This window comes from Leucoraja erinacea, chromosome 1 (assembly GCF_028641065.1).
Source record: "Leucoraja erinacea ecotype New England chromosome 1, Leri_hhj_1, whole genome shotgun sequence".
NCBI classification, from domain to species: domain Eukaryota; kingdom Metazoa; phylum Chordata; class Chondrichthyes; order Rajiformes; family Rajidae; genus Leucoraja; species Leucoraja erinaceus.
Window position 1 is genome coordinate 128,384,204 of NC_073377.1, and position 15,103 is coordinate 128,399,306.

Sequence of the window (15,103 nt, forward strand, 5' to 3'; positions counted from 1 at the left end):
ATGTCCTTCTTTGCTGTAAGATTCTATATAATTCTATGATATGGAATTAATTAAAAGGCAGGGAATAAGTTATTTAGTATTTAATTTTGGCTACAGATATATTTAAACCAGTAAAGTTTTGTTATTTCTGAGCATTTGAAAATACATTAAGCTGGAAAGGGTGCAGAGAAGGGTGCTGTGCCACCGGGTTGCACCCGTAATGGCCTCCTCACCAGCTGTCTGTCTTGTCCCTTCTATGTTTTTATTATTTTAAGTATGTGTTGAATGCTTGTTTTAACGTCTCAGTATGTTTTATGTGGGGAGTGTGGGGGAGGGTAGGGGGAAACCTTTTTCAGTCACATACCTCGAAGGAGATGCGATTTTTCTCCATGTCGCAACTCCGCCCTTTTTTTTGCTTTTTACTTAGTATGGCTGTAACTCAAATTTCACTATACCTTAATTGGTACATTTGACAATTAAATTAAATTGAATCTTGAAGATTACAAGAAATGTTGTTAGGACTAGAGGGGCTGAGCTATAGGGAAAGGTTGAGAAGGCTAGAATATTCCTTGGAGCAGAAGAGGCTGAGGGGTGATCATATAATGTTAAAATTATGAGGGTAATAGATAGGGTGAATGCCAAGAGTCTTTTATCCTGCGTAAACAAATCAAGAACCAGAGGTTTAATGTGAGGGAAAGATTCAATAGGAATCTGAGGGGAAACTACTTCACTCAGAGGGTGGTGAGTATATTGAACAAGCTGCTAGAATAGGTAGTTTAGGAACTATAACAGCATTTAAAAGACATTTAGCCAGGTACACGGAAAAAAGAGGTGTTGAGGGATATGAGCAAAACATAGGCAAATGGAACTAGCTTAGATAAGGCATCTTAGTTGACATGTTCAAGATGGGCCAAAACGCCTGTTCCTGTGCGGTATGAACCTATGACTGTGAAATTAATTTGCTACTTCCTGGGAGCGAAGGTTTCATTGGTGGCTTCTTGTGATAGTTTTATTTGCCTATATACAACAGGTCTTGCACAAGATAACACTGTGCAGATTGCAGAAGCCGTTGAATAGGCCAGATCGCAGAGGCTGGGTTGCTGAGAGAGGTCTGGGTGGGACACAAACGGTTGTGGAAGTGTGAAACGAGGGGAAGGTCTGAAATCAGGGGAATCAAGTGAAATGGGGCTGCATGCGACAAAGTAACATAAGGAAAGAATGAATGTTGAGGGAAGACATGTCGTGGATGGAAGAAAAGTTGAGGAAGATATAGCATCAAAGGAAAGGGATTTGAGGAAAGGAACTTTGATGAAACAAATGAAAGAGAAGTGATATCAAATGGAGGGTTGCATGAACAGGTCTATTAGAAGTTGGACACATCGAGATTGAGAATACTACTAGTTGATTTAGACAAATACATCTGCCGTGGCCTGTGGGAGATACATACAGGCACCAGAGCATACATCAAGGGAAACCTACCAGCCAGAGGATTGAAGCCCAGTTATCTGACCACTGAGGAGGTAAGACAGATCTTATTTCACCAAAGCTCCAGAAGGTTAGAATGCATAGTTCATCCCTATCCAGGGCTCGCTATCTGGATACAGAATTGGCTTCATGGGCATCAGCAGAGGGTGGAAGGTTGTTTACAGACTGGAGGCCTGTGTTAAGTAGTGTGCCTCAGGGATTGATACTGGGCCCATCACTGTTTGTGATTTATATCAATAATTTGGATGAGAACATACAAGGCATGATTAGTAAATTTCCAGATGATATTGAAGTAGATGGTATCGTAGACAGCGAAGATGGTTATCACAAATTACAGCATGTAGTTGGCCAGTTGGGCAAGTGGGATGAGGAATGGTTAATGGAATTTAATGCAGATAAGTGTGAGTTGGATTTGTGACAGTCAACCCAGGGCAGGAACCTGACAGTGAATGGTAGAACCCAAGGAAATGTTGTAGAGCAGAGCCATCTGGGAATACAGAGATCTAGTTCTCTGAAAGTGGTCTCACAGGCAGATAGGGTGGAAAATAAGTATTTTGGTACATTGGCTTTCATCAGTTAGGATATTGAGCATAGATGTTGGGATGTTATGTTACAGCAGTACAAAATGCTGGTGAGGCCATGTTTGGAGTACTCTGCTCAGTTTTGGTCACCCTGCTATAGGAAGGATGTAATTAAATACAGAGAAGACTTATGTGGATGTTGCCAAGGCCTGCTCTACAGTAAAAGATTGGGCAGGCTAGGACTGTATTCCTTGGAGCACAGGAGGCTGAGCAGTGATCTTATAGAGGTTTATAATACCATGAGATGAATAGATAGGGTGTTTTACCAGGTTGAAGAAATCAAAAACCAGAGGACATGGATTTAAGGCGAGAGAATGAGGAAGAAAAATTTAAATCTCCAGATATTTAATTATAGTTGGAACTAAATAAGGTAACAAAAGGGTGTGTTAAACATAACACAACAGCAATAGTTGGGCAGACCACCCACTCCCCCTGCCGCTAGTAGCGCAGAAACATTGCAGACAATGGGGGCTTATGTTTGGCTCGGGGAGGGGCCAGTGGCGTGGTCTGCTTGAAATATGAAATAGAATAATGTGAAAATGGCCTTGTACTATGTGTAGGAAAGAACTGTAGATGCTAGTTTAATTAGAAGGTAGACACAAAATGCTGGAGTAACTCAGCAGGACAAGCAGCCTCTCTGGAGAGGAATGGGTGACATTTTGGGTTGAGACCCTTCTTCAGACTGATGTTAGGGGAGTGAGCAGGACAGTAAGACTGATGGGAGAACTGGGAACAGGGAAGGGATGGAGAAAGAGGGAAAGCAAGGGCTATTTGAAGTTAGAGAAGTCAATGTTCGTACCGCTGGAGTGTAAGATACCCACGCAAAATATGAGGTGCTGTTCCTGCAATTTGTGCTGGAGGAGGCCCAGGACAGAAAGGTCAGATTGCGAATGGGAGGAAGTGTTAAAGTGCCAAGCAACCGGCAGAGCAGGTATGTTATGGCGGACTGAGTGGAGGTGTTCAGCGAAACGATCGCTGAGCCTGCACTTGGACTCGCCAATATACAGAAGTTGACACCTGGAACAGCGGATACTGTAAATGAGGTTGGAGGAGGTGCAAGTGAACCTCTGCCTCACCTGAAATGACTGCCTGGGTCTTTGGAATGAGTTGAGGGGAGGAGGTAAAGGGATGCGACACCTGTTCCTTTACAGGATAAAGTATATTTCGTATAATTGTATTATAATCGTAAAAAGTTGTTTACAGCACTGTACAACTGTTGGCTATTTGCTGCAAAGACAGAGAATTGGTCAGCAGTTAACTGCCACCATATCTCCATGATATCATGCAATAAAGTCTCTTGAAGCGACTCGATCTCTGTTTTTCCTTTGACAATTTCCTCGATAGAATCTGGCATAGTTGGCAGGATCCCAATTGTAACGGGATCCAAACAAATGCAAGTGGAAAATAAAAGGAATAAAATAAAATAGTCCTCGCTGAAAGGGGGACAGAGGTGCTTCCCCAGAGAAGGGATAGCCCCAGCAGCCCAGCTAGTTGGCCGGTGACTCACCCTGAGCCAGGAAGTCTGTGTGATGAGGCAAAAGGAAAAGCATAGGTGCTGGATAGCATGCTGAGTAATTGTAGGGTGACTTCGAGGCTCGCGGACGAAATAAGCGCAAACTGTAAAAAGTGTATTATAAGAAACTGTCTGCGGAAACCAGACTTTTGTTTTACAGACCTTGAAAAGAACCTGGGAAACTACAGTAGTCGACCGGATAAATCTGATCCTACTGATAGTAAAAGGCCTAAGGAAAAGAAAGAGGTGGTCCAGGAAGGAAAAATGCAATGTAAGAAGACTGTCAAGGTTATAAAAAAATAGATCATAAGACATAATGACAGATCATAAGGTAGGAGATCCCATTGTCCCACCGAAATCACCAGCTGATGTTGTAATAAAAGAGACTGGAGATGTGGTAACTTTTAGTAATGATCTGTATGATTGGTCAAACGGAGGTTGGCCATATGGGAGAAGTTTTAAGCTATCTCTGATCAAGAATTAGAATTAGAATTAGATCCTTTATTTGTCATTCAAACCTTATGGTCTGAACGAAATGCCGTTACCTGCAGCCATACATACAATAATACAATAATAAACAACAGAACAGACAGTAAACACAAATTAACATCCACCACAGTTAGTCCACCAAGCACCTCCTCACTGTGATCGAGGCAAAAATCTTAGGGCTGCAGTCTCTTCCCTCCTCTTCTCCCTCTGCGCTGAGGCGATACCCCACTGGGCGATGGTAAAATCAGTCCCGCGGCTCACCGAGCTCCGCGAACGGGCCGGTTCAAACTACACGGCCCGGGGTGGTCGAAGCTGCCGCCCTCCAGTCCAGCAGACGCAGCTGTTGACGATGTTGTCCACTGGCCCACGGCCGAACCCCGGACTCAGGCCGCCGCCGCCAGAACGCCGTCTCAGCCGTGCACCATTCCAGCCCCGAGCCGGGTCGCCCTCACGTGAGCGTCTCAGCCCCGCGCCAGGCCGCCCTCATGGGAGCATCACATCCCCTCACGGGAGCGCCGTTCCAGCCCCGAGCTGGGCCGCCTTCATGGGAGCGAGCCCAGGGTGAGTCCTGACAGGCTGCCTCCGGAGCCTCGAGGTCGCCAGCTCCGCCATTAGGCCTCAGCGCAGACGGAGGCAGAGAAGGGGGATATGACAAGAAAAAGTCGCATTCCCCCGAAGGGAGAGACAGCAAGCCCTGTTTCAACCCCCACCCCCTCCCCACACACACATAAACACAACCTAAAACTAAAAACTAAAAAGCTAAACAACACGAAAACAAAACAAAAAAAACAACACAAATAAGTAAAAACAAACGGACTGCAGGCGAGCCGCAGCCGTTCACCAGCGCCGCCACTTCCAGGAAAACGTAACTAAATGAGGAGAAGGGGACCCCAAGTGGGATATCCTTTATTTGATGCTCTGCTTCGCAAAATGGACTGAGATAGCGAAAAGAAACCAACCCCCAAAAGAAGGTGGAAAAGAAGGAGAAAACAGGTGATGGATAAAAAGAGGGAAATAAGGGGTTAGCAGCCATGGTCCTGGCTCAGGAACATGAGGAAAAAGACCGGTTGCCTATTATTTTGTGGCTTTGCCAGCTGTATTAAGCGGCATGCCAGCCTGCTTGCGAGCTGTAGCGACAACAGCTATGATGATAGAAAAATCAATCCCCATCGTTCTTGATCACCCATGTGTAGTGACTATTCCTCATGCCATGATGTTGCATTTCAACTCTGCAGTCACACAGCATTTCACAGCCACTAGAAGAACAGGATATGAAGTCATCCTTTTATCACATCCTAACTATACTTAACAGTGATCGCCTGCTGTAAACCCAGCTATTGTTGTACCACTGCCAGGAGAAGGATATGATCATGATTGGCTATTACTTGCAGAAGCCCCTCCTGACACTCCCTGGGCGAACTTACAGAGTCCCCTGACCTGGTCCTATTTACTGATGGCTCTTCACATCGACCTAGCGATGACAGATTGTTAGCAGGATATGCGGTGGCCACGCCACACCAAGTGCTGGAGGAAGATGCTTTACCAACCGGAATGTCTGTTCAGACAGCTGAGCTGTGTGTCCTGACTCGAGCCTGCATATTGGCAAAAGATAAAAGTGCTAATATCTACACCGATTCTTGCTATGTGTTTGGGGTTGCTCATGACTTTGGCAGTTATGGACAAATAGAGGATTCATCACATCAGCAGGAAAGGCTATTAAACGATAAACTGGTCTTAAATTTACTGGATGCTATCCAATTGCCACATCAAATCGCAGTCATTAAATGCAAGGCCCATACATCATCAGACGATGATGTATCCAATGCAAAGAGATCAGCTGATAATGAGGCCAAACAGGTTGCCCTCTGGCAAACCCTGCAATTACAAGCGACTAAAATTGAGTCTGCAGCACAAAGAAAGCTTCCAGTTAGCATTTATGTAGCCCGGTCACAGGATGACCAAAGCTTAGCATCGCTCCAGGAATTATTTTCCTGGAGCAAAGCAGAGTGTTATCGAGGCCCCATTGTCTGGGTCCACCCTGATGGCCAGCTGGTGTTCCCCAGAGAAATATGGGACAAATGTGGGTAGATAGGACTAGCTTAAATGGGGTATTGTGGTCAGCATGAATGAGTTGGACCGAAGGGCCTGTTTCCATGCTGCACGACTATGACTATAATGCTAATGCATTAGCAGCTCTCACTTTATGCCTTGCATGATGCACAAATTAATTTTCTGCAAATAATACCAGAAAATTCATTCTCAGCAATTATCCCAGGTTTTTATGGAAGTGAGGCATTAATTTAGTTATGTTTCCTTCACATTGAAAAATAATCCTATCTACCCTATGTCCCCCTTTCCCACCCCTATTCCCCTGCGCAACTACAGTCCCATGGGCAATGTTTTTCTGGTCTATCTTTCATAAGACTTGTTTGTATTAAAAAAATGATGGTTACCTGAGATGTACTGAGATTAATTTTATGCCTTTGGCAAGTGATCTTTCATTGAAATTGATCATAATGCTAAACAACTGGTTTGGATGCCAAATCATCCTCAATTTTTTAAATAGTTCACACGCCACTAACAACAATTATGATTGAGAAAGGAACAATGTTCATAAAGGGCGACACGGTGGCACAACGGTGGAGTGGCTGCCTTACAGCACTTGCAGTGCCGAAGACCCGGCTTCAAACCCTACTACGGGTGCTGTCTGTACAGAGTTTATACATTCTCCACGTGACCGCGTGGGTTTTCTCTGAGATCTTCGGTTTCCACCCACACTCCAAAGACGAACGAGTATGTAGGTTAATTGGCTTGGTGTATGTGTAAATTGTCCCAAGTGTTTGTTGGGTAGTGTTAATGTGCGGGGATCGTTGGTCAGTGCAGACTCGGTGGGCTGAAGGGCCTGTTTCTCTAAATTACACTATACTAAACTAAAAAATGCTAATGACAGTGACTGGCAGTCAGAAAACATGCCCTAATTTTAAAAGCATTACTTTTTTTTAAGATTATTTGTCCCTTGTCTCCAGAACAAAATTAAAAGATCACAGACATGAGTGGTAAATATAAAAAAAAGGAAATGGATTTCTACCTTAGAGATTAGCCTGAATCATAAACAATAGTAAGATTAAACGAGAACTTACCAGTTTGAAATTTGATCTTGATTTTATGAGGAGTTACGATGAACGATTACGTGAAGAAGGCCGTCATCCCACTTGTCGCGCCATACTTCAAAGCAGCGGTGTGGAATCACAGAAACAAGTAGTTGACCATGAACATAGTAAGATTTTGAGAACTGGAATTACCATATGACCTTGATAACATGAGGGTGGGAACAGTGGGCACGTAATCGCTCATCGTATCTCCTCATAAAATCAAGAACAAACTTCAAATTGGTAAGTTCTTATTTAATCTTACTATTTTACTTCAGAGTCACGTGAGTGACTATGTGAAGATTTCAAAGCTCTGTGATTTCATGCCGGAACCGAATCCATGCGAAACACACTGCTTGAAGTGACCATGGATGAGTGAAAAAAGATTCATGCATTCAGACATAACTTGGTTTGTTATGCTGATGCTTGATCATCCAATGAATATAATAGCGACTCCCTTTCATCCAGAGGAAACTATTAACAGAGTCAAAAATGGAGTTGGCAAATACCCCTGATTTGGCAATGGGTTGTATTAAAAGTTGGTAAAGTATGTTTGTTTGACCATCCTGCAGCTGCTAGGATGTGGTCCAAAGCAAACGTACATAATCCTATGAGCTGATGTGGTAGCAGCCCCAGTGGAGTGCATGTTAAAATATTAGTATTGACTCCTGCATTCACCAAACTCCCGTTTTAACACCTGAAGATGGTAGAGTGGTGAATCTCTGGAACTCTCTGCCACAGAGGGTAGTTGAGGCCAGTTCATTGGCTATATTTAAGAGGGAGTTAGATGTGGTCCTTGTGGCTAAGGGGATCAGGGGGTATGGAGAGAAGGCAGGTACGGGATACTGAGTTGGATGATCAGCCATGATCATATTGAATGGCGGTGCAGGCTCGAAGGGCCGAATGGCCTACTCCTGCACCTAATTTCTATGTTTCTATGTTTCTAGAACTAAACATGTTATGAAATTGATATATATATATATTTCTTCCACAAAACATTGTTTGTTTGTACGTTCTATGTTGTATGTACATTGTACGTTCTAAGTGATCTAGACGTATTGTTGTGAATGTGTGACCACACATTCCCGAAGGTCCATCGAATATGCCATGAAATTGTATGTACCTCACGCCTGGTTAGCTCTGGTTTATTAAATCAAAACATAATATATTATGTTATTAACATATGTAACCACCCTGTTCAGTCGTAATTTATGTCATGACTGGACCCGTTGTCTGAGGCCAGTGCCATGAGGATTATTACTTTTTGAGAGCCGGCTTGAGATAAGGATGTAGCTTTAGCCCCCTGCTGAAGTAATGTTAACATTACGTCATGTCGCATACTCCCATGTTACTGGGCCTAGGAGAACTTGTTTTAAGATATCCTATATAATTCTGGGTATCAGAGGGTGAGGCCCAACAGAGTGGATTCCACTTGCTGCAGCAAATATGCTGAGAAGCACGTTTGTACCGTTTAATGGCACTGTAACTGAGTATTGTCAAAGACTCATAAGAAATGAACTCTAGGACATTAGTTATTTGTGCTGTATGCATGTAACATGTGTATTCAGCTAAAACCATTTCCCATCTGCTGAAGTGGAGATGTCCTGCCTCTTTTTGGTGCTATCCCGCATTCTGCAGTGAGCACACCACGGATTTGTCTGACAACCCGCGGCGCAGGAAATCATCTCGGAGTCTTCAAGTCAATGACTTGATGTATCATGCAGATGCTGGTCTCCCGAGTCACAGGCTGTACCAGCAAGTTTTATGCTTTGAATAACCATATAGGTTCTGTATAATTCCCTATATTAGCGGGAACCATGGCTGCATATGTCAGTCAGGCAGATTGAGGCCTGAAGCGGTGTCTTGCTGGATAAATTGCAAAACCCCACTGATGAGGCAGAATGGAGAAACACACATGCAATAATTCCTCCACCAAGTGGCGATAATGTATCTTTTGGCACTGTATGCCACATGTTTTACAGCTGGTAAATAAGCCTGTATGTAAATATATCAACATTTGATGTTCCATTGAGCCCAAATGTTTTTATTTTTTTTTTATTTTTTGAGTTTAAAAAAAGGTAGAAACAAAAGAAGTAAGGAACGTGAGCAAGAGTCGTGAAGGTTCAGGAAAGTGTTGGGAGAAGAAAGCCCCTTACGGAAGAAATTAGAGAAGGAAGTAAAGAAAGGAAATAAGACCCTAGAAAGAAAAGAAAAAAGGAAAAACAATCACTCTATTGTAACGCAAAACTCCGCAAAAAAGGATATACCAACCGTGTTTTTATTAAAAAAATATTTTATACCACCCGTGACCAGATCCTGGTACCATTTATATTTTAAATTACTATTGCACCTTATGCTAGTAATAGTTCCGTAAATGCAGACCATGCCTTTTGGAAGTGGTCTGCTTTGCCTGCTAGGAGGAGTCTCCAAGTGTAGTGAGCTCTTCCAAGTGTAGTGTTTTGAACATGTTTGAAATCCACATTTTTATTGTTGGTATTGGAGCATTTTTCCAAAATTTGAGTATAAGCTTTTTTCCCATTATTAGCCCGGAATTAAGTAAGTTCTTTTGAAACACATTTAATTCGGGGTTACCTTCCGATATTCCAAAAATGATCCATTCTGCTTTTGGTACAAGTTTTATTTTAAATATTTTGTGAAGATTTCAAATATTTAATTCCAGAATTTTTAAATTTTTATACAGAAAACAAAAGAGCGGGCTATGTTAGCTTCTTGTGACTGACATTTATCACAAATGGGTGAAACATTGGGGAAACGTTTATTTATTTTAGTTTTTGAATAATATAGTCTATGTAATTTTTTATATTGGATTAGAGTATGTCGTACGTTGATCGAGCATTTATGCACATATAGTAAGTGTTTATCCCAGCTCTCTGTGACATTTTTATAGCTAGTACTTGTTCCCAGCCTCTTCTAATACCATTGATTGTAGGTATTTCTATATTTAAAATAATGTTATATAAGTATGATACTAGATTTGCTGATTCAGCCTTTGTCTTCATGGCTTCATCCAATAAGTCTGGGGGCATGTTATGATAGTCTTTTGTGTATTTTTTCAGATAGTCACGGATTTGAAGATATTTAAAATATTGGATATTTTTCAAATTATGTTTCAGTTGTAATTGTTGAAATGATAATAAGTTTCCTAATTCATACAAGTCTCCGAGCGTTTTGATTCCCATTTTTTCCCATTGTGTAAATGATTTATCTATAATTGAGGGTTTAAATGACGGTTTATTGACTATTGGCATTAAAAGAGATAGATTTCTTAATTTTAGATTCTGTTTTATTTGTTTCCAAGTTCTAATTGCACTATGTATCATTGGATTTTTATTATAATTTTTGTTTTTCAGATTCATTGGTGAGAGGAGATTCGCTCCTGTATTACCCGGAGCGCAGTCCTCTCTCTCCATTACAATCCAATCCACCTGCTGGGCAGAGTTGTCCAGCAGGTGAATCATATTTTTAATATTTACTGCCCAATTATAGTACATAAAGTTAGGGAGTGCTAGACCACCCATCTCTTTTGGTTTACTAAGGTGTGCTCTTTGTATTCTGTGGGATTTGTAATCCCATATAAAATTTGTAATGTCTGAGTCTAGTTTTTTGAAAAACTTTTTTGGAAGATATATTGGAATTGATTGAAATAAATATAGGATTTGTGGTAAAAAAATCATTTTTATGGCATTTATTCGACCTATTAAAGATATCGGAAGCGTTTTCCAGAATTTAATTAGATTATTTAGTTTCTTAAGTAAGGGGCTATAATTGCCATTAAGCATACCGTGATAATTTCTAGTGATTTCAATTCCTAGATATTTAAATTTTTCTGTGGCTATTTTAAAGGGGAATTTCAAGAGATGTGTTGAGTCTTTCGGTTTTATCGACATAATTTCACTTTTGTTCCAGTTTATTCTGTATCCTGAGAAAGATCCAAAGTCCTCACTTGGATTTAATATGTTTGGTATACTGATTGTTTTGTGAAATACAGTAATACATCGTCTGCGTATAAGGATATTTTGTTATTTGAATATTTTGTATTATAACCATAAATATCCGGGTGTGTTCTAATTTTTTCAGCTAAAGGTTCAATTACCAGAGCGAATAACAGTGGTGATAATAAACATCCTTGTCTATTACCCCTTGTTAATTGGAATTTCGTAGATAGTATATTATTAGTTAATATTCTAGCCGTGGGTTTGTTATATAATAATTTTATCCATGCGAAGAACCTCTCTCACATTTTAAATTTTTGCAATACTTTAATCGTATAATCCCATTCTACTTGATCAAATGCTTTTTCTGCGTCCAATGAAATGATAGATAACTCTTGTTCTTGAGGTTTGTGAGAGTGCATTATGGTAAACAGACGTCTCAGGTTGTTAAATGAATGTCTCTTAGGTATAAATCCCTTTGATCCTTATTTATTAATTTACTGACATATTGACTTAGTCTTCTAGCTAGTGTTTTCGCTAATATTTTTTGATCCGTATTTAACAAAGCAATAGCTCTATATGAGCCTGGTTCTTCTATATCTTTATCTTTTTTAAGTATTAATGTGATCGTTGATTCTGCTAGTGTTTCAGGTAAGGTTTGATCTTTAAAAGCATATGTATACATTTTCTGTAGACGTGGGGTCACTATGTCGTAAAAACATTTATAAAATTAATTACTGAATCCGTCTGGTCCTGGTGTTTATCCATTCTTAAGTGTGTTTATTGTGTCTTCTATTTCCTTAGCTGTAATTTGTGCTCCCAGTTCCTCTTGTTCCTTCAATTCTAGTTTAGGAAGGTTACAATCGTCCAAAAATTCTGAAACGTTATTATTGTCTATTAGCGTTTTCGATGTGTATAAATTCTTATAATATTGAGCAAATCTTTTATTGATATCATTAGGTTGAGTTAATAATTCCCCTCTATCTGATTTGATCTTTAAAATTGCATGATCTTTTTCCCGTTTTTTTCAGTTGGCGTGCAAATGTTTATGGGGTTTATCCCCAAATTCAAATGTTCTTGTTTTGTAATTTGGAATAATCTTATAATCTTCTCTGATAATAATTTATTTAGCTTAAATTTCAGTATTAAAACTTTATTATGTTTATCCATAGTTGGATCTTTAGCATTATCTATATCTAGTTGTCTGATTTGTTCTTCTAATTGTCTTTGTTCATTCTTATTCTTTTTGTTTTGAAAAGCTTGATACGAGATAATGACTCCTCTAATAAATGCTTTGAAGGATTCCCATAATAAAGTAGGCGATATATCTGGTGTATCATTTATCTCAAAAAATAGGTCCATCTGTTTTTTTAGATATATATTTCCTTGTGTGTCTTTCAGAATTTGCGAGTTAAACCTCCAGAACGATTTGTTCGTAGATATTCCTACCAATTTTAAAAAGAAAGTTAGCGGGGAGTGATCTGAAATCGTATTGGTGTGATATTTAGGGTTCATAGTATAAGGGATTAGTTTTGTATCCATTAGGAAGTAGTCTATACGTCAGTATGTTTTATGTACCATTGAATAAAACGAGTATTCCCTTCCAGTCGGATTTACGATCCTCCAAACGTCTGCTATATTTGTGTTTTTTATATATGTATTTAAGAGTTCACTAGTTTTAGATTTCATATTACCTCTTTGTTTTTGCATCGATTTATCTAAGTACGGATCTAAGCACAGTTGAAGTCTCCTCCAATTATAACGTTTTGGTAGTTAAATTCTGCGATTGTATTCAGGATTTTATTTTAAAAAATTGAGGATTATCAAAATTGGGCGCATATATGTTTACCAAAGTGATTGGCGTAGCATGAATCTCTCCTTTAACTATAAGGTATCTCCCTTCCTTATCTGATATAATATTCTTTGATTTGAATGGTATTCCTTTGCGAATAATAATTGCGGTGCCTCTGGATTTCGAAGTATATGAGGAGTGAAATGTTTGGCCTATCCAATTTGCCCTCAATCTCATCTGATCTTGATGTTTAAGGTGCATTTCTTGTAGAAAAGAAATGTCCGTGTTATATGATTTCAACTGAGCTAGTATTTTGCCCCTTTTAATTGGTTCATAAATACCCCTTATATTCCAGCTACAAAGTGTGATTCTTCCTATTTTCTGTTGTTTATCATCTTGCATTTTCTCTGATTTTAGTACCCTTATTTATTAAGGTGTATCCATACCTCAGGGCTCTGGATATTTGGGGGGCGTTTATATTATTAACTTCCTTGGTAGATCCCTATTGCGATTGTCCTTGGGAAAAAAAAACACATAGCAATGACATATTGTGATAAAAAAAAAATTGGACAAGTAAGATTACAGTGTCTGAAGTATTCGACACTGTAGTGCATGTCCCACGCGTCTGTGGGGTCAAACATCTATTCGACTTCCGAAGTTGATGTTGTACAATTAGCTCCGCTCCTTTTATTACTCTAACCCTAAGAAGGCGGTGCCATTTCAAAATCAGTTATATTTCACCCAATTACACTATATATATAGTTCAGCTACTGTGAAATTTATTTATCTAACAATTTATTTATTTATCTAACACTTTCATCTACTAATTATTTATAATTAGTTATATCTTTGATAATAGTAAGCTGTTAGCTGTAAGGGTTAACCAGAAACAGGCTCCTAGAATTATGCCAGGTGCCTGAGTCTCCTCCCTTCTTCACACAAACTACATAACACTTAACCTTTCGGTACTATCTACTTTAATTCTAAAATTTGTCATCTCTATATACGAGCAAGTCAGTCTTATTAGCAGATTATTACATTTTGCGAATGATATAGTTCAGGTTAGTTTCCATTTATATTTCTATATTAGTATTGTTAATTATTATTAATTCTCTATATTTTTAAGATCTTAAACCGGCATTTGTCCTTGGAATGTTTTCCCCATTCAGCTCTGCTGTTCATCTCTGCGTTGCTTATGAGTCTTTCCTTCATTTTGAACAAAGAATGTCCTTGAGTTGAATTCCAAACCATCCAAAGGAGATAAGGTGTCTAGACCATCGCACGTGGAAATTCTCTTCCATTTTAAACTTTTAGAGAGTGGTGTTTCTTCCTTTGTCTTCAGGTGTTCTCTGTGAGGTAATAAAAGGCAAGAAACTGTCCATATCATCCCGCTGCCATGATTAATCTCCTGTTTCTGCCACAATCTCTTGGGCATATTTATAAGATGCGTCCGAGTTAGTGAAAATGTTCTCTTTTCCCTTGAAAGTAAGGTGCATTCTGGCTGGATAGAAAACGCCACATCTAACATCTTTAACTCCATGGAGAATCTGTCTTGTCTGTTCGAACTTTCTTCTCTTTTGAATGATCTCATAGGGATAATCCCGGAGGAGTTTGATAGTGTCTTTTCCAAAGGTCATCTTCACTCCATATTTGATTTTTTTTTCATCAGCTCTTCAAGTGCTGAAATGTCCCGAAGTTTGACTATGATCTGTCGTGGGTGGGCTGGATCTGCTTGTGATCTTGACTTAAATCTAGGTATTCGATGTGCCACTTCAATTTCCGGTTCCACAGGTAGATTGAGTACACCTACTCAATAATACCCAGCCACTGACACTCTCCTCCGCCCAGCGGAGCTGGTCCTTACCCTCAATAACTTCACGTTCGACTCCTCCCATTTCCTCCAAATACAAGGCATAGCTATGGGCACACGTATGGGCCCCAGCTATGCCTGCCTATTTGTCTGTTACGTCGAGCAATCCTTGTTCAATACATACCAGGGCCCCATCCCCGACCTCTACCTCTGCTACATCGACGACTGCTTTGGTGCCACCTCCTGCACCCGCACACAACTGACTGACTTCATCCACTTCACCACTAACTTCCATCCGGCACTCAAATACACCTGGACCATTTCCGACACTTCCCTACCATTCCTTGACCTC